The following is a 24,637-nucleotide window of genomic DNA, read 5'->3' as shown; positions in this document are numbered from 1 at the left end:
CACATGTCTCCAGCAGACATATGGGGACACACCATCTTCTACCGTGCTCCTCAGCCAAGCACGTCCCAGCTCTAAGGCAAGGACTGGCATATTCAAGGACAAGAGCAGCAATCCTACAGAGTGGGGAATCTCCCAAGGGAGTCTCACATGGTCCCCAGGAGGCAAGGAAAGTTGAAAACACATGCAAGCTCCCACATGCCTGAAACCGAGGAGAGGACACACATGTGTCACTTGGTGAAGAGAACCAAATGAACGGACAGTCCAAGCTCCTAGTCCATCCCCAAACACAGCTGCCCCTCACCTACACCGAGGTCGAAGACACCCTAGCCAGTCAGGGGCTGCCAGAAGCCCTGGGGAAAATGACACATGCTGCTGAGGGAAGGGTTGCCTTGCAGACACACACTGTGCCCAAGCTGCCACCCACTCACTGTGCCAGGAGTTGGCAGTGGCCCCAAACAGATGCCAAAGCAGCACAAACTGTCTCCGTGGCTCCAAGCTGGCAGCGGCAAGAGCTATGCCTATCCTGGCAGAGGGATGAGGGGGCACAGGGCATTACTGGGACATTCACAAAGCCGACCCAGGCCTCAGGGTGAGACAGCACTGAACACTCATAGAACCTTCTAGCCGAGAGTTAGGGGACCTTAGGCATACTGTCTGCTATAACGTGAGCGTCAAGCCAAATCCTAGCCAACAGTCCTGCTTGATGACGCAATCAAGTTAAGATGGGATCATGCTGGAGTAGAGTGGGGCCTGAACCAGACTCATGACATTATAAGGAAAAGAGATGGACGGTTGACCGGGGACACACAGGGAAAATGTGATGATGACAGGAGCAGAATAGCACTTCTATTAATCAAGGGTCAGTGAGGACTGCTGACCACCACCACAAACTGGGAAGAGGCAAAGAGTGGAGGGGGCTGTCCTCCCCTGGATCCAGCATGGAAAGCAGCCTGGCCAGCCTTGCTATGGGCTTCTAACCTCCATACTATGAGGGAGTTCATTGGTGTTCTTTTCAGCTTGGCTAGTGTACTTCTAGGGCAGGCTAGGGAGATAAACCTGGCTCCAGGCGTAAGTGTGTGAGGGCCTGAGTCAGGTCACCAGAACATAAACATAAAGCCAGATACGATGCTGCCCGTGGGTAATCTCAGCGTTCCTGTGGGGAGGCAGAAAGAGGAGATTCCTGAGGCTGAGACCCAGCTGGTTTGGTACATACAACAGTGATCCACAAGGGGGAAGGTGAATATTGACATCTAAGATTGTTTTCTGATGTACATGCCGTGACATGAGCCTGCCCAAACTCATAGATACAAATACATACGCAAGAGTTAAAAAAGAAAAACCTCCCCATGACTGGGAACAAGGGACCACCAGAATCACAGGCGAGCGCTCTCCCTACAGCATGGGAGCAGGTGTCCAAAGGTGACAGGTTTCCTACGATGCTGTCACAGGTAACTTGACAAGAGACGGCTCTGATCCTCATTGTAATCCCACTTCTTAGGAGGTGAGTGACCCAGAACTATCTCCCCATGAGGCCTCAGCTTGTTTTCTCATTTGTCATCTTGGGCCATCGTGAATGTGTTGAAGAAACAAGGTTCATGACAGGAATCCAGCTGAGAGGGGGCATAATATCTTCTAAAACACCAGGGGGTTTCTGCAGGAAAGGTCTCAGCACTCAAAGTCACAATGGAGTCACACCTCTGTAGCTCAGATTTTCTACTGTGTGTCTGTTTGGGACAATGTTTTGCTATTCAGCCCAGGATGACCTCAGACATGCAGCAATCGTCTTGATTCAGCCTCTCGCGGGCTTGGATTACAGGTGTGCACCACCAAGCCTGGCTCAGCCTGCATTCTCTGATTCAGAGGTGAGTAACAGAGAGAGCATTCCAAACTCACATTGCCAGAGGATATCTTCCTAAACAACACACCGTCGGTGTTGCTTCCCTACAATCCAGCCTTGGCCAGCTCTGGACAACTCTTCTTTTTGCTGTCAATGGCTGGACTTTAAGCTGAGTGACCTCCAGGACTCTGAAAGCCTTCAATCTACAAGGCAAGCCCACAAACACAATTCACTTGGGTCTACAACCAAAGCCTTAGTTGGGATAGAAAAAAAAAAAAAACAAGAAAAATAAGGGCAGTACGTAATGACTAATTAACTTCGCTAACTATTTAAAAAGAATTACTCTGGCAAATCCTAGTATCAGGGTCTTCCTAGTCTTTAAATCATTTATCATATGGTAATATTAAAATCGTAGGCTGGTTTCTCACGAATGCATACAGCAACAGCTCAGCAGCTGCCAGGAAGCAGTCCTGAGACAGAGAATATGCCACCTTCAACTCCCCACCCTATATGCCCTTCCTAGGGAACACATCACCTTTACAGCCCCAGGAGATAGCTCTCCCCACCATGGCACCCGGTGACTAGCTGTAGCTTGTGGACCAGGCAGGCCACCATCTTCTTGTATAGGAACCAATGTGTCTAGGGAGACTGAATGAGCCATGAAGCCATGAAGATGCAGGGCTAACGCTACCATTACAGGGTGACTGTTATTTGCGTATCTGTTCAGAGGAGAGACAGAAAGTCAAAGCTGGGAGAATGGGGGGCATAGGAGACAGCAGTGCTCTGTGGTGGGGACAGAGAGCACCTGATCTTCCTCAGAGGAGTGGCTGGTTACCATCTCGTCCCCTCTCATGCAAACAGACTGAACATATTGCTTTGAATTCATGAAATGGCAATTTCATATCAAAACTCCTCTGTCGCCTGCAGCCATTTGTCTGTTGGGTTTTCTTGTTTGCTTTTCGGACACCGAGTCTCTGAGGACAGGGTTCAGGCAGCCCCTGTGAAAGACCCTGTCACAGAGCAGCTGTTAGTACAAAACAGATGAGGGGACCATAAAATCAGAACCTGGTTGGGGATGTGTGTCGCCAAAGACAGGGAGATCCAACAGAATGCTCATTCTCCATTGTCTTTTCGGGAAAATGAGAGAGGGCCTGTTAGGGCTCTGCTCTCAGAGACCAGCCAAAAGCCAAGGGAGACAGCTTTTAGCAAAGGCAGGCCTGTCCCCAGTAAAGGACCTACAGAGAGGAGGCTCTGGGTGCTGGGAACGGATGGGGGCTTGCTCAATGATGCAGAGAAGGACTTAGAAGATTCAGCCTGGAAGAAGAGTATGGCCAGCAGTAGGGACCAGGAGGGCAGAAGGAAGTGGGAGGAGATGGGGGAAGGGGGCAGTTCTGACTCCTCTCTCCATTAGCTGTGGTAGGCACAGTGCCCACTGCCCACACAAACGTACTGTTTCTTGCAAATCAAAAGAAAAAAATGTAACACTCCTATGCAAACGTGTGTGCGCCCATGTGCACGCACACACACACACACACACACACACACACACACACACACACGAGTTTTAGGGTAGAAGAAAGTGTTTTAATATAGCACATTAGAATATTCCTCCTTATATTAATGCATGTGTCACATAAATTAAACATGAATTACAACACACACGGTGGAGGGTGGGGAGAGAGAGAGAGAACCTGTATGAAGACAAAGTCTTCAGGCCCTAAAAGAGAACAGCTGTGACTGTCCGCTGAGGGAAAAGAGATGAAGAGCCAGGATGAGGAGGGTGGTTGGTACCAGGGCTGGACCAAGAGCTCTCTCACCTAAAAAGGTAGCACCATAACCACAATGCAGATGTTTACAGCACTCCAGTGACATGGTCTGCCACATGCATCACCAAAGCTCTCCGTTGTAGCCCAAAATTGTGTTCCAAGTCCTTCTCCACTACCCTACTCAAAAGATGGAGTCTAACTGCTCTTTTTTCTCCAAGTACTAGGGACTTGTTTCTAAACATGTGTCAGAGGTGATGGCACACGACTTCTAAGACTATCTTCTGCCCCTACCCCAACCCCACCCCAGCACATCAGCTACCTGTGGGAAGCACAGATATCCTGCCTGCCCCGATGCTAAGAAACATAGAATGGCCACAGAGTGATGGAGGAGGAGGGTCCCCATCCACATGCTGACACCTCGCCTCTGTGCACCTCTTCCAAGCCCAAGCACCAGGCCAGTGAATGAGGAGGCCTTTCAGATGGTTCCAGCCCCAGCCTCAGCCTGAGTACAATCTCTCCCGGGGTTCTAGCAAGAACTACCTATCTGAACAAACCAGGAGCTTACTAGAGGCAAAACCCACCATTTTGGAGACATTTTTTCAGGCAGAAATAAACACTCCCTAAGCCCTAGTTTTTCATCTGTGAAGCAGGAGCACTAGCAAAAATAACCAAGTACTTTGTCAGTGGGGCCCTGTTCTAGTTTCATTTGTGTTGTCATGACAAATACCCCAACAACAAGAGTTTTGAGAAGAAAGGCTTTGAGGTATAATTTCACATCAGAGCCCATCACTTCAAAGAAGTCAAAACAAGAACCCAAGCAACTAGTCATACTGTGTCTGATAGCTAATAGCAAACAGAGAATAAACATATTTTTGCTTGCTTGCTCTTAGCTAGCCTTCTCTCTGCTCTGGACCCCATGCCTAGGGAATAGCGCTGCCCACAGTGGGCTGGGTATTCCCATGTCAATTAACAATCAAGGAAGTTCTCCAAAGACGTGCCCATTGGCCAACCTGATCTCGGTAATTCCTCATGGAGACTCTTCTCTGGTGATTCTAGGCTATGTCAGGTTGACAGTTTAACCAGCACAGCTCTGCACCCATGAGCAGCTATATAGAAAGTCTATGCCTTTCACCCATGGCCGTTATTGCCTTGTTTGCAGAGGAGGAAACAATGCTTGTAACAGTTATGGAGGTTGTCCAGGAAACGGACCGAGAACGAGAGGATGGAGCTGGACTTAAACCCAGATCTGTGCAAGGCTTCAGCTTTCTCCCTGGGAACAGCTGCAGGCAACAGGTGCAGGCTGTGGAAGGGGTTGTGACAGCGTGAAGAATCTTGCTGGGGAGCTGTCACTCTGAATGTGGGACTTCAGGTAGAGGAGCCGCCAGCCAAGTGGAAGGGAATCTAGGGAGTGGCTGGGAGCTTCTTGCCCAGAAAAAGCAGCTTGTGAAAGACATTCAAAATGCCCTTTCTATTTTCTTGCTCATTTATTTATTTAATTTTTCTGAGACAGAGTCTCATGTATCCCAGACTGCCTTTAAACTCACTCTGTAGTCATAAGTGACCTTGAACTCCTAACCCTCCTCCCTCCACCTCCCCCGCACTGAGACTGAAGTCATGTTCCATCATGTGTAGCTAAAATAATCTTAACCATAGCCACCCTAAAAGCCTGCCTGACACTAACATGGTTTTTGCAACTGCCTTACTACCCTTAATTCTCTCAGGGTTTCTACACCAAGAGGATAGGATTTCAGTAACTCTGCTCTCCTTTCTCTAAAACAGGAATCGATAACGTTGGCAAACCGGCACCACTCAGGGACATGCAAACTGGTGTACAGAACTGCAGCAGCCGATGGTCCCACCACAGAGATTGGCCAAGTTTGGAGATCATCGCCTGGGAAAGCTTTACCAACAATCCCTTCACGTTCTGAAGCACTGGGATGGACACTGGGTGGGCAGAAGCTGTAGGTACAGCCGTGCCTGGTGAAGCCATGAGTTTTGACTGTAGTCAGCTGTCGGTACAGACACCCACTGCTCCCACACTAGGGAGGATGTATCTGAGAAGGTACAAGGCAGTACAGAGATCCAGGCCACTGAGAAATCCCAGCTGAGATGCTACAAAGCCTAGCACCTTTCACTCAGTCATACGCTGTGTGCAACAATTGCTTAAGGCATGATTCAAATTTGTCCCAGGTACTGGGGACCCAGGGAGCAGGGACTCAGAGAAGGAAGGTAGCCTTTGAGGGTGATGCCCAGAAATAATTCAGGCAGATATCAAGGTTGGTGTAGGGGCTCTGACAGCCAGGGTGCAAGGCTGCGCCAAAACCCAATGATGCAACCTGAGACACTCGCTACCCCCAGATCTACAACACAGGGCACAAACCCATCTTTTCTCAGACACAGGGATTCTGGCATCCAGTTCTGCTTTGATAACTGATTCTTCTCTTTGCTCTCATTAAAGATCCATATGAGCTTCAGAAACCAAGGGGCAAATAAGGGGTCAGCAAGCCTGAGATTTGGGGTAAGTTCCACGAGGAAGGAAAGGAATGGGAGTTTCAGAACACATGGGCAGCATGGTCACGTGAGCACAGCTGCCTATTTTCAGGAGGACACAAATGAGCTCTGTATCCTAGCCACCCTCAACAACCATGGCGGCTGCAGAGTGACTGGGTCCCCTCCTATTCATAGTAAACTTGAGCTGGTTTCTCCCTATCTCTGGTCTTTAGCTTGTTGAGCGCCTGTGGTTCATTATGGCCGTATTCCTTTCTCTAGGTTGACAACAGGGATGGGAAGCCTTCAGAGGGCACCTCTGTACACGCCTGCTAATCTTGGCATGGCAAGGTTGTCAGCCTGTCTTGAAGAAGCCTCTCTTCCAGGGCCCTACTCCCCAGAAAATGCCAAGTGATTTGTACACTGACTAGTAGGGGAGACTTTTGGGGGGAGATGAAAATAAGTAGTTGAGTGTAACCACCTGTGATCCTGGGACATAATTCTTCCTGTCCCAACTTTTCAGCCAGCTCTGCGAAAGTCACCCACCCCGCTGAGCACGGTCTACTTCAAATCATCTGCTTACTTAATAGCTGTGGACACTGACCCTCTCTTTGCACTGTCCGTAGCCACCGCCAGTGCAAAGCTCCGGGATGCTGGTGGCCTGGATTCTCTCAACTGTGGATGTGGGTCCGGGAGGCCGTTTTCAGGCCAGAAGCATCCTGAATGCATTTGCGAAGACACGGGGAGCCCCATGGCTCAGTGAATCAGGCTGGGACACTGCCCACTCCATTTCCTGCTGGCCAATGTCCACAAGAGTTGGGAAGTCAGGGCTGCAGCCAGCGTCTACCTGGCTTTCGCTGCAAACCCCAGCAAGGTCAATGGAAGCAGAGTCTGGACAGCAGGACCTTCCTGGAAGATCAGCCAATGGGAACAAACAGTGCAAGAGAGGAGCAGTGCTAATGATCACAGCTGACAGTCAAGTCCACTGCTGTGTGATGGATTTCCTTCAACATTCCACACGTCTTTGCTGTTCTGTACTTAGATTGCAGAAGATCAAGGATTGGGAACATCATGCATTGTTGTAAAACCCACACTCTTCCTCAAATACCTCTTATGGCTCCCTGTCACCTATAAGATAGCGAATACCCTTTAAATTGGCTTTCAAGACCCACTTCCATGAAGGCAGGACTGGCCCCTCCCCCAGCCCCGAGGCCTCACTACTTCCTTGCCTGTGCAGCCTTGGCCCAGCACTGCAGCCTACAGTATACTTGCCCCTCCCCCCAGCCCCGAGGCCTCACTATTTTCACTCTCACCTTTCCTCCAACCAGAAAGCCTCCTCTCTGCCTGACGGACTTGAGCTCATCTCTCATCCTCCCCAGACAGCCTATACTCCCCATCTCGGCCCGCTCCAGGCATCCCAGCCATTCAAGCTACAGGTAATTACATATCAGGTTTTTCCAAACGGTCCCTGAGTTTGTTGAAAGGAGACATCACCTCATTTGCCTTCATCCTTCATAGCATTGGGCCGCTGGCCTTTCAGCACAAGCAAGGAGAATTCACCCGGACAAGACCAGTGCTAGGAATGTCCATCCGATGCAGCTCCACTCGTCCTGGGTGTATCGACAAAGGATTCTAATTTGACATACCACAGAGACAGATGTCCACCCCTGCTTTCTGCACCACCACACACCACAGCCAGGATACAGAACCAGCTCAGACGCCTCTCACCTGAGGAAAGGGTCAAGAAATCAGAATTCTATCCCACCATAAAGAATGAAATTGCATCATTTGCAGGAAAATGGATGGAACTGGAGATCATTAAGTTAAGGGGAATAAGCCAGACTCGGGAAGACAAATCTCACACACTTTCTTTTTTATGCGGAATCTAGAGGTAAGTGCGCACACACACACACACACACACACACACGTAGCATCAAAGTATACATGGGACTACCTTGAGGAGAGGTGGGGTGAGAGAGAAAGAAGAAAGACAAGAGAAGGAACTGGGAGTTAAGACTATGAACAGAACACATGATGTGCATGCATGAAACTGTCATAATAAAACCCAGCACTATATTCAATAAATAATACAAATTAAGGGGCTGAGGTAATGACTCAGTCAGCGAAGTACTTGTTGAGCTGGTGTGGGGACACAACTGGATCCCTAGCAGTCATAGAAAAGCCAGCGTGATGGCACAGACCTGTAATCCCTGTGTTGGGGATGCAGAGCCAGGTAACTTCCTGGAGCTCACTGGTCAGCCAGACTAGGCTAGTGAGCAAGTAAGTCCCAGTTTCCTCATGAGAGAGATATGTCCCAAAACATAAGGTGGACAGCTTCTGAAGAAAGACTCCTGAGGCTGTCGTCTGGCCTCCACTCTCACATGTACACACACACACACACACACACACACACACACATTCTTAAGTTAAGGAAAAGCATGGACATGAGGTGGAGTGGAAGGGTCAGATGTGTCTGTGGCCTTTTGGGGGATGGTCCGCTGCTGAATGGGTAGGCTAGCTTCCAGGCTCCAAACCCTAGTTCCATGTGATAGCCACACGCTCCATCCCAAAGACTCCACCTTCCCAGTCACAAGCTCAGATCACCTCTGAGTTCAGTCTCTGAGAGGGTCACCAAGTAGTGAGTCTGAGTGTTGATTAGTTGCTCAGTCAAGGCCCCAGACGGGTCCCTTGTGACGAATGAACTGTGGGAGCTTAATCTTGGTCGGAGAAGACAAAAGAAGCCAGAGAGGTATCCTGCTGACCTGTATGAAAACCAGAGACGGCTGACTTAAAACTTCAGACTATATCCAGGCCAACGCAATATCACGGCTATAGCAAGTGATCTGTGAGTGTGGGGAGGATGGGACCACCGGGGTCTAAGGTAGCTGAAGAGACAGTCTAGCCCAAGAGAGACACAATCTATTTCTAGAAACTCCTTCTGAAAGACACTGCTAGAACCACATTGGCAATCCAGCCCTGTACCCGGTACCGATGAGTCATCCTATAACACCATGCCGGAAATTAGAGAGCCACTTTGAAGTCAGCTTCAGCTGGGATCATGACCCCAGAAGTTGAGGCTCATCCCCAGGGTGGAAGAGAAAAGGTTTTGTGGATTTTCCAACAGTGGGGTAGAAGATGGCACTTCTTGTAAGATAAGCCTTTCACCCAGGCCCAAGGTTCTCAGAGGGCACACCTGGGCAAATGGGTAGATTGAAGCCTGGCCGAAAGGCAAAGAGGCTAGAAAGGAGTGGGAGAGCAGCTGAGACCCAAGACCAGATGGTGCAGGGATCTACTGGACACAGCCAGCACTGGCACTCCCTGAGCCGGCCGAGAGGAAAACACAAGTCCACCGAGTGTCCCACAGATGTCTGTAGTGGGCAGAGAGAGAGAGCAGGGAGAATGGCTACGAGGGAACCAGCGCAAGGGTCGCAGAGGTGTGGCAGGATGATCCCATGCAGGGGAGGTTGTCCCTGGAGGAACATTTGGGGCAGAAATGGCCTCTAGTGACCACTCCTGTGACAGGCAACAGCCTGGAGTTTCATAGCGCCCAAGATGACACTGACCTGGAAACTGTGTTAGAAATAACACAGTTGGTCCCTCAGAGGTTCCGATTCAACAGATGTGCGGCAAAGCCAAATAATCTACATTTTAATAAGCACTCCGGAGCCTGCATAGACCGGATACCTGATTCCATTTGGAAAACGACTGGGCAGGGACAGCCTGCTGGCCTAGATGGCTAGAGAAGCAAGTGGAGAACCGGAGTGGAGTGCTGGCTCTTCCCAGGGCAGCTAGGGGAGAGAAGCAGGGCTCACAAGCACATCACTGACTGCCGCCAGGGCCACTTGCTCTCACCAACCTGCCTCCAGGTCCCGTGTGACAGCTAAGCCCTCCAGGCTTTAGATGGCTTCCCTGACAAAGAGGAGGGACGATGTCCCAGGCTGACAGGGGCATTAGCAGGACACAACACACAGAAGCTCTATGTGTCTACCATGGTAGCCTCGGCATCGAACAGGGTCTGTGCATACTAAGTGATGGTGAAACCACTGCCAACTGGCAAGTGTCTGAGAGGAAGAAGATGGCGTGGTCCAGACTTCAGGCTGGAGTGGGGCACATCACTGGTGAAGCAATGGTGCCAGGCCCACACAGATGGACACTGTAGCTCCAGGAGGTGCCACGGGGGTGCCTCCAGCAGGCCTGAGTGTCAAAACTGCACCCACAGGGACTTTCTGGACAGAGGCGATGTTGATCTTGCCGGTAAGAGTGACGGGGGAACAGCCTCCAGCTCTCCCTTTCAGAAAGCAGGTGGATTTTTCCATTCTTGCTCTCAGACGGAAGGCCCGGGATGTCGGTTTTTCACGTCTCCGTCTCCGTTCAGATTTTAGCACCAAAGAGCAGGGCTTACTCTTTTAGAAGTAGTCAATAAAGCAAGCGAAAGGGAAGACCCTACATTTACAAATCATTTTAAGCTCGCTTGTGATGCTTTCCTTAAAAACCCAAGCGCTGTCATTTTTCCACCATTAAATGACAATGACCATCATGATCATCCACTTTCTGAATTAAGGAAGTCAGAGAACCCCAAGTGGGCGGAGATGTGTCAAAGCCAATCTGGACCCCACTGGCTTCTCTGCAGCTGGGTGGAGCATGTGGCATTGGTGAGATCCCCAGATTATATTAGCAGATCCAGGCCAAGAATGGGAGCTTATGGGAAAACGCTCTGGGCATTCCCTACTTGCTTCTTAGCTTCCTGATGCTAAATGAGGCGCACACAGCAGCTCGTGGCAGATCAAATTATTAAGAAACAAAACCCACTAGGGAATCCATCGACCCTCATAAACACCACCGCCTCCTGACCTTGAGATTCGGGTTTCCATCACACCAATGCATCAAGTACTAATACACACCTCTCTAACAGGAGGTGCTTGAGCAGATACGGCCTTTAACCCCAGAAAGCCACCGACATCTGTCTTTAATAGTCACACATACTAGAAATCTCACTGCGGCTACCAAGCACCCATCTGCTCTCTCAAAGTTTGGACTCTCTGGGTCTTAATGGGAACAAGCACTGGGAAGCCTCACTTATGAATAAGAACTCCATGCTGAGCACCAGGAGGCTGTTGGTATGGTACAGATCACAGATGAATCACCACCAAGTTTTCTAACTCATTCTATTGCCTCCCCCACCTACCCCCATGAATCACCTATCATGAAACTTAAGGCTTTTGGCACCAGAGATTGGCAGTCCAAAGAGGTGGAAGGGGCGGGGGTTCTATTAGCTAAGACATCACTAGGAAGACATAGGCAAAGCTGACATCGGAACTGGACATTCAGCTGCTAGAGAAAATAACCAGGACAAGTTTAATTCCTAGAATGTGAAGCCATGTAGCCAGCTACTACGTGTTCAATGACCTCTTTTTATTCTCCATAAATTGTGGGCTGCAAATGCGACCTGGAAGTCTTGGGTCCTGGGGAGGGCTGATCTGAAGAAGTTCTGCAAACCCAGGAGCAAAGAGCGTTAGGACCATAGCCTGGCTGAGCCTCCAAGGCCATCTTAGACTTCCACCCCACAGGCATCCTGAACCCCTTCAGAACCCACACACTCTTAAGTCCTGAGCCTCCTCAGCACTGGGAGTGAACTTTAAAATCCTCACATCTATCCCCTGCTTGTACTATTTGGGAGGATTAGCTCGCTGGCACCCTGGGGTGGGGGAGGAAAAACCGACCTTTGAAAGTGTCTGTTATGCAACTTTGATTCTGTGTCCCTTGTCAGCAGGTATGGGCTCGAGGTGTCTTCTAAAGGGACTGGGGTGTCATCCTGCCTATCACTTCCCACAGCACCCCAGGGGCATATGGAACCTGATGGAGTTATTTTAGCTCTCCCCGAAGAACGGCTAACACCAACCTTTTTCAGGTCACACCTGGCTTAGTTCTGACCCTCTTTGGGGACACATGTATTCGATTTTATGTGCTTAAAAGAAATCTGATGTCCTTTTTCTTTCTTTTTTTTTTTTAAAAAAAAGTACAATTCAAGAGTTCTATCAATAGCTGAATCACTCCATATGGTCTCCACGTCAAATCTTCCATAAGCTTTTTTTAGTACAGTGGCATTATTTAAAAATTTGGGAGGAAGGACGCACTTTGGTTAGCAGACACTCTGCGGCAGCAGAGGACAGAAGTGACAGTGTGGGGTGGCTTAAACCCTTGCGGGGCGCTCAGTATCACGCCTGGCTGCGCCATTTTGATACCTCTGTAAGTTCTGAAGGGTTATCAGCTCTTAGAGCGCAGCTTCCTCATCTAACACACAAGGTGGACAATAACCACTCCCTAAGGGACAAGATGCTTCGGGTCAGGTGGCTGCTTTCTCTCGCTCTAGGTGAAAGTGACTTCACAGGAGGCCTTGACCCTCCCCCTCCCCCTGCCCCAGGCAACATGCTACCTACCTACCTGACACAGGAGGATTGACTGCATGAAGAAGCTGGCGGAGGTCCCCAGCTACTGTTCCCTGCCACTTTGAACCTTCCACTGAGTTCAGGGCTCTAATTAAGTACTTTCCATTTTCAAAACAAACGCAAGCAGTAATTACAATCTTCCCTCCTTACCTTCCAGGAATAGCCTGAGAACGAGGCAAAATCCCTAAGTCCCTTGACTTTGAAGCTCTGCAGCTAGGACGTCATGTTCTTCCTACCCCACTGACCCAAATTATATAACCCTTCTTGTGTCTCCTGCCACATGGATCCCAGAGAGGGTCACGGCTCATTCCAATGTTCTCGGGTGTGTTCAAGCGAAGCCCCTGAGGGAAACAGGCACGTGTCTTTCAGGATGGGAGTTCCGTCGTGTACTCAGGGCACTGAGGCTTGACCTAAGCCAACAAAACACGTCTTTCAAAGTGATCGGGTCTTCATTGTATCTATGGACGTCTAATTGAGCGCGTTACATAATCTGGGTGTACATAACATTCTGGATCTATTAATAACCAGCAGTGGGCAAACTCTAAGGATTCTTCGAGTTCAGAGTTGAAAGATACCGGTTGTTACTAACCATACACATTTATATGCAAACATAAAGCCCCGTCATACAGAGCAGAGCCCAGACCCAGAGAGTGGGAGTAAACTGTCCCAACGCACGAACAAGCAGGAGAGCTAGTTTCCCAGCCACTTCCTTTTCTCGAACACCTTCTATGGTCTGTCCAAGCAACTATCCTTAGTGACAATCACTGTGTAGAATGGAACACCTCAGAGACCCCACCGTGCTGAACATGTCCCACCATCAAAGCCAACAGCCTCACTCCCAATCCAACAGGGTAAGCCCACAGAGGAATCACCTTTTCCTTGTTATTTATTTATGCACCCTTCATAGCCTTTGCCCTCCCACAGAAATCTAGGCACCTCAGATGCATCTTAGCCAGAGGCCAGCCTAGGTACTGTGTGGAAGAATTCAGGTTTTGAGACCTTCTAGAAAGAGAGAGTGGGTTTCACCAAGCAAAACTGAAAAGGAGGAAATCTATTCTGCATCGTTCATTTTCAGGGCGTTGTGCATGTGTGTGCAGGGGAAAGCCCCAAAGATGTGAGAAAACTGATGGATTAAAAAATTAAATATCAGAATGGGGATCAATGGTGTATCGTGTAACCCAGTTTCGGGTGCTAGCAGTATGATATATGATCCAAAAATCGTTATTTCATAATTACGTTGTCATCTTCAGGAGTAACTTAATGAAGACCGTTTCTCTATATTCATTTTTTATTCAAAACTGTACCCATTAATCATGAGGACCTAAAACACACAGTTCTGGGAGATTAATACCACCACCAAGAAGCATTGTTTTCTCTTCAACAACCCCACGAGCATGCCAAAAAGAAAGGAAGCTTCTTTTCTGGCTTCGTGAGTTTCAAATAGCCACCAAACCCTGCTGGGCACAGAGTTTCCGGGAAAAGGTGGCATGTGTCCATTTGACTTGGGATTCGGTACTGCTTTAAAAGGCTCATTAATCTACAACTTTAAAAGACTGGCAACAACCCATTGACAGCCCATAGGTCAACTTGAGGCATTCAGCTCTAATAAGAGGCCCCAAATACAATAAAATTAAGTGAGGGTCTGAGCACCCTCGCTGGCCACCTCTCTCCTCACAGCCTCTGTGAGTGCACTTGGTGGACTCCGCCTGGCACTAACATAATCGGCAGAGAGAAGAGGCAGGAGACCAAACCATTCCCGACTGGTTACTTGCTGTTGGCTCAGGCTTGGATTCACTTACAAAAATGTAGCTGATTTTTTTTCCAGAGGGCAGCAAGGCTTGTTAGCCATGCTGCTTCCCAGCCCGCTATGTGTCAAGGTGATACATTGAATTTGATCAGTTCAAGCGGCCAAAGCCATCTCTCCAATTGAAATGCCTAACCTATTCCATAACCCCAGTCTGGCAACTTGGAACGTTTTATAGCCGCTATGTTTTGGCCCAATAAATAATCCACTGAAGCAGGGGCATCACCTCCTTTGGCTGAACCTGACTGGCATTGCTCTTTGAGCACCAAATCCTCTTCTTGGAAATCAACAATCTATTCAGTCCCTATGTCTGTGAAAGATGGGCCTCCCAGAGCCTAGTTTAGGCTTGTGACCCGCTAGTTCTCGGACCCAGAGTCCTGGACCTTGGAGGGATCTGAGACATCATTCAACCCAGCCCAGATCCTTCTGTTAACACAGACACTGAGGTCCCTGGGGCAAAGGGTCTTCCCCTGCGCACCACCATCACTTTCCACATGGAGGTGACAGGTGACTTAAATACTCAACACCTTAAACAGATGTTCAGACAAAGACCAAACGATTTCCCATGGCCTCCTTGGTTAGGATTACCTACATGCACTTAGGGGAAGAGTCACAGGCTGCATGTCAGGGAGGCTGGGCAAGCAGAGAGCCTCATGTCTGTGTCAAGGCCTGTCCCATCTCCCTCTGGGCCCAGAAGTGTAAAGTTCTGCTGACACACAGAGCCACGGCAACTATGAGTCAGGACCCAGGTGGCCTCTGCCTTCTGGCCATACGGAATCAGCCCCCAGCTCCTGCGAATTCGCTATCTCTAATATTTGCACAACCAGCCCAGGTGCTGCTGCTGCTGGGTCTTGCCCAGGAGAAAGTCTAAGGATGCCCAGTGAGGCTGAACTTGCTTGCGCACCCAGCACAGAAAAACACACATAGGAATAACTGAAACCCCTCTCCATCCTTCAAGAGCCCTGGAAAACAGCCGGGAAAGAAAGCACAAGGAAATGTATTGATCCCTCCCCCCCCCAAGACACACACACAATGTACCCCCAACTGAACTAAGAGGACGCTTCACAGTTACCACATGTCATGATTGGCAGCATTAGATGGAGGGGTGAATGGAAAATGCATTCTACTAGCAATTTATCCCGTCTCAGCCGTCATTGGAAGGCGTCTTTTCACACACATGCAGAGGCTCTTGAGGCGGGAGCAGCTAGTGGAGGGAATGAGACAGGCGTGTTTGTGACAAAAGGATCAGTGTAATGAGGTGGTGAGCACCTTGCTTTCCACCTCGTGACCTTGATTAGCATATCCAATCACTCTGGGCCTCAGTTTCCTGATCTGAAATACTGAGAATGAGAACCTGTTTTCCTTGGAGCGGTTTGAAGATACACCATCCAGCAATGCCTGGACACCTACCAAACATCAGGGTCCCCCAAGTGACTAAGTCCGAATCTAGGTTTCACACATAGATGCTTATCTAGACCAAACAGGTCTCTTGCTTGCCTGCGTGTCAAGCCCGCTGCTGTCTCCCAGATAGCCCAGGAAAACATCGGGTCTTGAAGGCACCTTGGCAGTTCAGACTCAGGTAGGGTTTGGGGACAAATTCCAGGCACTGGATGGTGAATGGAGAGGGGGCTTGGAGGCTGCTTCTGAGCCCTGCGAAGGGGCTTTGTTCCCGAGGCTAAGGGCCTGGCTTACCGAGAAGAGCATCCGGAGGCAAGTGGGGGGCGCGCAGGGCACGCAGCAGAGCCACAGCCTGGCCCGGGCCCGGGGCGCGGGAGCCAGAGGAAGGCGAGAAGGAGGAGAGAGAGGTGGCCGCGGGTTCCTGCCTCATTCTCCCAGGCAGCAAGGACCCATTGGCCGCTGCCGGCTGAGGCTGGCCACCAGGCACCAGAGCTGGATCGAACTGCTCATGTCCCCGTCAGCGGCTGGCGAGGTGTGCGCGTGGCTGGGTTGTCTGCAGGCGATACTTGGGGGCTCCTCATGCCCCGCGCCTGGGCTCGGAGGAAGATCTCTGAGGACAGCAGCGCCCGGGAAAGGAGAGAAAGAAAGCGTGAGAGCGCACAGAGCTGCGCCCTGCTGGGCCAGGGGCGGGCAGCACAGCGCGCCCCACCCACCGCGCTCTGCGCCCCGCGCCGTGCACCCGCTGGCCAGTCGAACCCCAGAAACTTTAGCACATGGCCGGTCTGCCGGCCGCGGTGGCCCGAGACGCCCCAATAGTGGCGTAGTCCCACCCGGCCCCAGATCGCAGCTTACTGGCCACCACCGCAACCGCAGCCGAGGGTCGCCCACCTGGCCGCACTGAGAGTGGTGCACACCAGCTAGGGAGTCGGAGGGGGCGGCGACGTCGGGGTCCCCGCAGGAGATGGGTAGCTCGACAACGGTGATGAGCACCCTTAAAGCATCCAGGGAGGGGACCGCTAGCCAGCCCGGGGGGTCTGCAGACCCCGACAGGGGAGGTTCAGTGAGTCCCCCGCCCCGCTGATGCTGACGACGCGCGCGGGCTTCCCTGGCCCGGGTCTGCGGAGCCAGCCCTGTTACCTAGCGACTCGCTCCGGGAAGCCCACGCTGACGCGCTAGGAGCTGGGCTGCGGCAGAGGGGAGGGGAAGAGTAGGGAGGGGAACGAAGAGGGAGAGGAGGGGAGCTTCGGTGGGGGAGGCGGCAGGGGAAGGCTGATGTTGCCGGCTAGAGCTCCTCCCTCTACCTCTACGTCGCTGCTGGGGAGTGGGCCGGGGAAGACCTGGCCTCAGCCTGGTCCGGTGTATCAGGGACCTCCTGGGTGAGGGTGGATGGAGGGAAAATGATAATAATGCACGTTCCCCAGTGCTGGGTTTACAGCAGCAGGTGGCGGCGACGTGGCCCGTGGAGGCCTGACGCCTATAGGAATGCAGAGATGAGCCAGCGAATGTGGCTGGGGGCGCATTGTGTGTGAGACGCCCCTACCCACGTGGAGTACTTGTGGACCTAGGGACTTGGGTAAGAAAGGTGCCTCCCCTTTCCTGGCCTCCTCTCCTTCCTGGACATCTGTTCTTGCTCTGTCCTCATCATGGAAGCTCTGGTCGCTATCTCTTGGTTCTGAGCTCCTCCTACCTCTCGGAGAACCGGAGGATGTCTGCTAGGTTAGTAACCGCTCTGTCTCCAGCCCCATGACTCCCTGCCAACGCACCTGGTGTCTAGTTACAGGAACTCAAAAATCTGCCTCCAGGTGCCTTCCTCTTTGTAGATTCGCTGCCTCTCAGGCTAGAATGGGCTTCAAGCCGTGGTGCATCCAATTGTTTACAGTTTATAGGACGTGGCAAAGTAACTTAACATCCTCACTAAAATGGAGTCTTCGTCCCAAAAGGCCATAGTTAAACAGGTCCTTGGGGTACATGAATGTGAGCACACATTTCCTGTAAGGTGTACAGTACATCTTCTGGTTCTCCAGAACCTCTCCAAAATACACCCCTACGGCTCAAAAAGAGTCCTTGTCAAAGCAGGCTGGGACCGCGGTCTCTGAGGTTCAGGGGACAAACAGCCAAATGCAGTGGGTACCTTCGAAGTAGAACCTAGACCCTGTGGTTAGCAGATTCTCAGATCTCACCACCACCACCACCACCTCCACCACCAGGGCAGCAGCTGGGTGCAAGGATTCCTCCATATCTGAAAAGCATGCACACGTGGGGACATCCTTTCCCTTCCCACCAGCCCCAGGACAGGCGCTCCTGCCACCTCCCCAGAGGACCAGTCCCAGCTCCATCCCTCACTCTTTCCAGACTGCTGTTCTCTTCCTGGCTGGTGTGAATGAGAAGCAGAAAACAGACCTTATAGAGAATCACACCTTCTCGGGACCCACATGGTGTCCAGTATCTCCGGAGCAAGGAGACACTCCCTCTTAGAAGACTTTGAGAGTGTGGGATGGAGGAGGGGGCCTCTGAGGCTTTCCTTGGTAGTGATGGTCTGCAAATTTGGCCTTTTCTCCATTTATTTATTCATCTATATTGTCGAACCCCCTGCTAGGTCTTCCAAGCAGAAGCCAGGCAGAAGCCAGGCAGGGACCTCAGATGGCATTGTTATTTTTTTCCCTAGAGAAAGCTGCTGTCGTCATTCCTAAGCTGGTGCCGAAGGTCCCAAAGGTTTCCGGAGGATTGACCTTTAGTCCACACTGGGAGCCAAAGCTGGGTCCTAATATCAGTGAAGGATGTGGCAGAGCCAGCAATAAAGTAGATGAACTTGCCAACAAGAGAGAAGGCAAGTCAGGCAAATGGTTAAAAAGCAAAAAGCAAAAAAACAACAAAACAAACAAGCTCAGAACAATAAAAGCAGAATGGGCCACTAACGTTTAGAATAGATCTTTCCACTTCAAATAATCAGATCGGGAAAATTCCTCGCAGGATGACCCAGAGGCCTACCTTTTAGTTGAGTCCAGATTCAATCAACCACCACACATAGCTAGTCACACACTGTGTAGCATCTAGAGATGCTGATCTCATAGGAATAGAGAATGCAGGAGTGCATAGCAGACAGAGGCAGGAGAGGACAGGCTGAGGAAAGTCTCCAGGTTCAAAGCTACAGTCAGGAGGAATCATTGCCAGGGTTCTGCCACACAGCTGAGTGGTTGTGCATAACAATATCACGATGCATATCTCAAAATATGAGGAAAAGAATGTGAACTGATCCTTCCTTCTCTCCTTCCTTCCTTTCTTTTTTCTTTCATTTGACAGGGTCTTTCTATATATTCCAGACTGGCCTAAAACTCTCAAACCTCCCATCTCAGTCTGCTGAGCATGTGTGCCTTGAGAAAGAATTTCAAACATGTTTTAACACACACACACACACACAAATGTTTGATGTAGTGGATATTCTTATTAGATGCAGATGTCACGCATGCAAGCATCAAAAGTCACTCCAGGTACTATATGTGTGTGCAATGATCATAAATAATTAAAACAAACCTGCAAGATCATAATATCCACCTGTTAACGACTTTCTCCAGTGCTCATAAATCTTGAAGCTTTTGTGTCCCTGTTGCCCTGGCTTCTGTCACACCTGTAAGAGGATGAATAAATACCTGAGCCTCACAGTCAGTCCCAGGGCAGAGTCCAAACTTGATTCCGTGCTTCTTCCCGGGTAGTGCGGGGCCGCCCTTTCCAAATGATCTTGCTGAGTCTTTCTTGCTGTCCCCACAACTTCAGCTTCTGTGAGATAAAGGCTACAGGGAGATGAACAGAGCATGTGCTAGCCAGAAATGTAGGGTGACCAGCAGGGCCCGTCCACACAGCTGCAGCACCTTGACTCATAGAACGTGGACCAGTGTGGGAAGTGACTTGACCAGGAGGAGGAGAGGAAGCAGAAAGACACCACCGTTTCATAGGAAAGGAAGTGATGGGTTCTATGTCCTTCCTTTGCAGTTAAGCAATTAACCGCTAGACTTCATTGCAGAGGTAAGAAAGACCTGGAACGGACACTGGGACCAGCCAAGACAGTAGGCAAAAGGAAAGATGTTCAGAAAGAGGTGCCATCAACTTCGAGGGACTGTCTTGCCAGATCTACGTGACCCCTACAGGTCAATCCAGAACACCAAAGACGTGGTTGCATTTCTTCAAAACAAGGAAGAGCACTTTCACACTAGATCAGTGATGGGCAAATTATATTTCACGGACAAAATCCAGCTCAGCAAGCAACCTTTGTTAACCATTATATGGGTTCACAACTGCCTGTTTGCTTATGTGATAAAGCAGGGTACGGAGACTTATTACTACCTAGCCCCAGGTAAGAAAAGCCCAACACCAGAAGGGCTGTCTTGGTAGGTAGCGAGTTTCCTGTCACCTGCGATTTTGCGATCAAAGACAGATCTAATAAATTGTGACATATTGAGAAGGCACCAAGAGAACGGCCATAGAGACTGCGAGAGTCCAGCTTCCTTTCAGGTGTTCAGGTGTTCTTGCTCTCTGGTCATCATAGAGTTAAAACTAAAGGTAAGTAGCCCCGCTACAGAGCACCCTCAGGAGGGCCTGTTGCTTCCCAAACCAGTATCTGATGTCTAACGGCAAGTGCACTGGCTCTTGCTTCCTGCTTTCTGGGCCATCGTTATACCCAGGTGGCTCAGGTGATGGTCCCATGTGAAACTCTAAAACATGACACTTAAATAGCTTAGGGTTCTGACGTGAGACACAATTGCTCCTGGCATCACCGATCTATTCCTGAGAGAATGTTAAGCACCAAAGACACTTTACTTGGAGCTTGTTTTCTTCTATGCAAAACTAGCTATTGGGCAAGGAACTGACCATGCCTTGACCACTGACAAAATGCACAGTGTCCAGACTGTACAAGCAGGATATGAGAAAAAAGGCTGCCAAGCTTTGCCAAGACAGTTTTGAAATTTTTTCCTGCCTCTGAAAATGGTCTGTCAGTTACTTTAGGCCTTAGCCAAAGTTGGTTGCTTGAACATTGCAAATGAGACTTTGGGTGATTGCCCAGGTAGTCAGTTGTCTCTGTCATCTACTGTACATTTTGGAAGCTGCTTGATTGCACTTCCTGCCTACTCAAGTAATATCATCTCCCTTTTCAGGCCTTCGATGGGGTTAAGGATTAGATAGTCGTAGTTACTTTCCTCTTATGATTTAGCCAAGCCATTTCTAATACAAGACTTAGACTCTTTAAGGATAAAATGATTATTGAAACATTTAGCATATGTTCTTTGTTTAATATTGTTTATGCTGGTTGCAATTCTAATTTTTATACTTGATATCTGTTCTTATTGTATATAGTGTTGTATTGGGTTTGGAACTCTCTTATTTAGACAAAAGGGGGAGTGATGGGGAACCTCCATTAGCTAATGGCCTTTGAGAGGCTGGACCAGGTTGAGGCGTGGCTTTGGGTAGCAAAAGCCACAGCCTGTCCACTCGCCCCTCTCTTCCTGCGCTCCACACCTGGATGTTGGACCCCCATTCCTGTTCCAGGAGTTCCCCTTTTAATAAAGAAAAACCTTAATATACTCTATTTGGAGCTAGTGTGGGATTATTTAATTCACATTCCCCCCCTCCTGATGTGTTCCACTTTACATGTGTTTACAAGGGGTTAAATTTTGTGTTGGGGAAGTCAGTTCATTGGGCTTCTGTTGGGATTTTCAGGACATCATTCAGCAAACTACCGGACTCTGCACTGGACAGAGCATTTGCCCTTGGAGGCTTGGCTCTCTGGACCCCGGACAGCTTGAACAGATTTCAATGGTGATTTGGAAATGTCAAAAAACAAATGCAATACACAGCCAGGCTCATTGATTCAGGGAGGCTGACTCCCAATGCTATTAATGGGATCTCTCGGAGGAGAACCCAAAGTCCATGGTCATTTTGCTGCCCGCTTAGCCAGATTGAATATGAGACAGGTCAAGTCTCTCTGTCTCAGACAGGCCCGAAAACAGTGTGGTGTGATGGTGGCAAGGGCAAATGTCTCCTGCCATAATCTATGGTGGGTGCAGAGACTTCCCAACCAGCAATGGAGAATGTTCCTCCATGAAGAATTGGCACAGGCTGAATTGATTAGACTTGCTTGTGCTGTCTCTGTGTGCACAGACCTGCCTTCCGGTCCCTAAGCAGCTCTATCCCACCCACGCTGCAGCGCATTCGAGGTACCAATATTTCTACAGTCCTCGCTACTTTGAGAATTGATTCCTCTCCCTCATCAAACTAAAGTGGCAGCAGGAATGAGCTTAGTCTGCTTTGCAGCTTGCATTATTCTTGCCATGCTATTTCCAGGTGCTGGCAAGGTGTTTGGTCCTCCAGATGCCCCCAGGTGGGGTTTTCCTTCTATTCAGAAACAAAGGCATCCATTCTCAGGCCTTTGTACCTACTCATACTCAGTACCTACTTAAGCCAAAGGTGTGGCTTGTTCTCTAGCTAGGAGAAATCTTAATGTTATCTAAGGCATTGTTAGAATTGTGCACGACCACAAAGACGACCAGTGGCTTCCACCCAGAGCGACTCAGATCAAATGCCGAGAAAAGCATCTCCAAATGTCTTTCCAGAGGCTCGCTAAGTCAGACACACCAGTGTTTTCTATTCCCCATTCTTCTGTGACAGCAATTATCTCATTTCAGAGCTGGCACATCACTTCTCCTTCCTTTCTGGCTTCTGCCAGCTTTGTTACAGGACACATCCCTTTCCTGCCTTCTTCATGGCTACATCTCCCAAAACCAGAGATCGGACAACCTTACATTCCTAAATGAAAGTTGCTTATTTTTTCTGCTTTTTTCTCTCTCTCATGATAACGTGTGGTGTGAGGGACCAAAGAACAATAGCCTTGTTGCCACTTACAAACTTACTTTCAAACAAAGCCCCTTCCTGGGGACTTTATTTATGATTCCCCAAAGCTGACTTGCTGGGTTTTGGGCTCTTGAGGTTAAATTGGAAAAAAAATTGTGAAATTAATTATTGTGTACACACCACACTCATTATTCCATTCCAGGGAATAATATTACCATAGTAAATGCAGGTCTGCCGGGAGATTGTTTCATAAAATGGGCATTTCCGGAAAATTGCTAGAAATGTGAAGGCCGTCACACTCCCTGGTCTTTCCTATCAGACTCAGCTGTCCATAATGTTAATTGCTCCAAAACCTGACTCATGCTCTCCGATGATGGGGGGCCATCGTTACAACAAGACAACGTGCCGTGAGCTGACATATGACCTGAAGCCACTCAGCAGAGCTGTCTGCTCCCTCCACCACACATGCCCAGCTGACCATGCCAACTGGGGCCACTGACAGGAGCTTCCAGCCATCACCTTACTTGTGCTTACAGAAGAGATGTCTTGAGTACTGGGAAGGCAACGTTTCTTTATCCTGGTTTTACATTTATGGTCTTTACAATGGCTTTATTTATTCTAACCAGTCAGCAACCAGCTTACCCCATTAGAGGCTCTGCATACACATTCCACCTTGAGATCCCAGGGACAGATTCCTTGAGTGATAACAGAGGGAGGGGATCTGGATTGCTACGAAAGCTGATGTCTCAGGAGACACAGGAAGAACATTGGGCAGCGAGGGTGATTATACAGATAACCTGTTCTAGAAAACTGCCAAAGATACATCACCAAGGAAAGAAGGCTGAGGCCTGAGATCAGGATGTGAGTCCCCTGCTGGAGTCCCTCATCAGTTACCCTCATCATCAGCACCATCACTGTCATCAAACATCAGTTACCTTCATCATCATCACCATCACCATCATCTCTATCATCAGTTACCTTCATCATCATCACCATCACCATTATCTCTATCATCAGTTACCTTCATCATCATCATCTCCATCATCAGTTACCTTCATCTTCATCGCCATCACCGTTCATCTCCAACATCAGTTTCCGTCATCATCACCATCACCATCATCTCTATCATCAGTTACCCTCATCATCATCACCATCACCATCATCTTCATCATCAGCTACCTTTATCATCACCATCACTGTCATCTCCAGCATCAGTTACCGTCATCATCATCACCATCATCTCCATCATCAGTTACCGTCCTCACCATCACCATCACCGTCATCTCCAACATCAGTTACCCTCACCGTCATCTCCATCATCAGTTACCTTCACCATCACCATCACCGTCATCTCCAACATAAATTACCCTCATCATCATCACCATCACTGCATCTCCATCATCAGTTACCGTCATCATCATCACCATCACCGTCATCTCCAACATGAATTGAGCCACAGCTCTGTGGCAGCAGCCCCTTTCACCTCAGCCTACAGTTCACAAGCAGGTACATTCCATGAGCTGTTTGAAAGATGGAAATATGGCAATCTCTAGAGCCCAAGACCATCTCATCTACCATATCCTAATGTATCAGAGGCCTATGTCAGACACTGAGCAGTTATCAATTGCACGCTAATAGCAAACATCTTATACCATTGCTCTACAAGTCGGGGTATCATCTATAACATCCTGCACCTTCCACCACTCAGGTGTAAATGAAGACCTTTGGAGAAGAACCTCTCTTTTTTCTGAGGAAAACAACAGCAACAGAGCAAACCACAACAATGGAAAGCAAACAAAAACCCTGAGGCTGAAAGTCCATCCTTCTGTCCTGTCCAGTCTCTGTCACTTCAGAGCTCTCCCGCTCAGAACACTGTGTCATCACAGCTGCTTTTGGACAAAAGATAAAATTTTTTTTCCATTTCTTCTCCATCCTTATTTCCTCTACCATCAGTTTTAATTGTAAGGAAGGTTGGTAGATGCATCAATGGAATGTACTATGTTTCAGAGACCATTTAGGTTCATGTCAGGAGCTCACAAGATGGTTCAGTGGGTGAAGG

At 49.3% G+C, this 24,637-nt stretch overlaps 1 long non-coding RNA gene across 2 annotated transcripts in view; it reads right to left on the bottom strand.

The window, feature by feature from the left end:
- LOC113456642 overlaps positions 1-16,923 on the bottom strand; it is a 47,318-nt gene extending 30,395 nt beyond the window's left edge. Inside the window, exons 1-2 of one of the 2 annotated variants that reach the window (XR_003377396.1) lie at positions 16,876-16,923; positions 16,033-16,348 (exon numbers count right to left, since the gene is read on the bottom strand). This is a non-coding gene — a long non-coding RNA (uncharacterized LOC113456642). The other variant, XR_003377395.1, reaches the window with a different exon arrangement.
- Positions 16,924-24,637: the final 7,714 nt, after the last annotated feature.

Source organism: Microtus ochrogaster, chromosome 1 (assembly GCF_000317375.1).
Source record: "Microtus ochrogaster isolate Prairie Vole_2 chromosome 1, MicOch1.0, whole genome shotgun sequence".
Taxonomy (NCBI): Eukaryota; Metazoa; Chordata; class Mammalia; order Rodentia; family Cricetidae; genus Microtus; species Microtus ochrogaster.
This window is presented reverse-complemented; position numbering and strand designations above follow the sequence as displayed.